General features: G+C 42.4%; 1 protein-coding gene across 2 annotated transcripts in view; it reads left to right on the forward strand.

The window, feature by feature from the left end:
- Nucleotides 1-1,075, forward strand: part of LOC123994756 (Krueppel-like factor 5) — a 27,473-nt gene extending 26,398 nt beyond the window's left edge. For both annotated transcript variants that reach the window (XM_046297717.1, XM_046297719.1), the window contains exon 4: nt 1-1,075. This exon is cut by the window's left edge and continues 1,375 nt beyond it. The gene's annotated coding sequence lies outside the window, so the exon portion shown is untranslated.
- The last annotated feature ends 378 nt before the right edge of the window (nt 1,076-1,453 follow it).

The raw sequence follows: 1,453 nt of genomic DNA on the forward strand, positions 1-1,453 counted from the left end.
AAAAAACGAAATGAATGGAGAATCTCCATTGGTGTCCAGGGAACTTTCCCTTTCTGCTGTCAGTTGTTTTCACCTGTCAGATATGATTGGCTGACCTTTGGCCTTTGATAGTTGTAAGGCTGGCAACTGTTTACCCTAAGTTGCCCTTATACCCATGTAATAACTGTAGTAAAGGGTTTAAATCATATCATTTTGGGCAAACGCCCAGTTGGTTTTATACTCTGTGTCTGTCATTCTGCCTTTCTGAATGGAGTCTGTCTCTCCTCTCTTATGACCTTATCAATGTTTAGACCATTAAGCATTCTTCCAGCCAGTGCTGTCGGCTACCTTTCTCTAGCCTTCCCACTAAGTACTGAGTTTCTGTACCTATTGTTGAACATGGAGGGACAAATTCCTGCCCCCCCCCCTAGTGGATGTACATTCAACAAGGCGGACTTCCTCTCTGGGTGGAACGCAACGACAATGTGGACAAAAGTGCGCGCTGCCCCAAAAGAACAGACTCAGTCCTTCCATGTGCACACATGTCGATCGACAGAGTGACGCTTGAAGAAACCTTAAGCCTAGCCCTAGACTAAAAAAGCACTTTGAATGGAGGTTGTTCATGAAGCAAGTTTTTTTTTAGTTGAGCACTCGGAGTAGGCTTAATCTGGGTCCGGGAAACCATCTAGGAGTATTCAACACTTATGATGCCACTAAATGATACATTTCCGTCTTTCTGACAGAGAGACTGTTTTGTTTTTAACTCACTGAATGACTAAAGCACTTCCTTCACTCCAGGAACAAGTTCTCTGTGTTAACTTCCTTCAATGAGAGGGAGCTATGATGAATCACTGTACATACTGTCATTTTTTAAAATAGAAGACTTAAGTTGTGAATATGTTTTCTCTAGTATAGGATCTTTTTGCTATGAACAAAAGGGGATTCTAGGTTGGTGTTTAATGGCTGGTTATTCATTTGGACACCTATTGTGTGTACGGTATGCAACAGAATCAGTTCTGTACGACTTTTTTGTGTATTTCATTCGTTTTTTTGTTTGTGCAAAATCCTGAAAGTGAATAAAGAGATTACAACTAGAGACCGTATGTTTTCCTGTTGATGTTTTGAGGTGGGCCTTTCGTAAATGTTTTACGCTAGCTAGGACTTTCTGTTCTTTATCTTAGAGCTATCTGCGATGAGATAGGCGGAGTGACTCTCAGTAACTGTCACGTTCTTTCAAAATCGAACCCAGAAGCAGACCAGGACAAGGAGAGTAGGAAGAAGGTGAGTATTTATTTACAAGTGAATGTGAATGGGTAGATATATCCAGGTGGACGAGGAGGAGGGGGCAACAGAGGACTGAGGAGAACCGGCTTGAGGCAGGAGACATGAAAGGTGGGATGTACTCTTAGTGTAGCAGGCAACTTGAGTCGGACCACAACAGGATTAATGATCTTCTCCACTACAAACGGACCAA

This window comes from Oncorhynchus gorbuscha, linkage group LG14, assembly GCF_021184085.1.
Source record: "Oncorhynchus gorbuscha isolate QuinsamMale2020 ecotype Even-year linkage group LG14, OgorEven_v1.0, whole genome shotgun sequence".
NCBI classification, from domain to species: domain Eukaryota; kingdom Metazoa; phylum Chordata; class Actinopteri; order Salmoniformes; family Salmonidae; genus Oncorhynchus; species Oncorhynchus gorbuscha.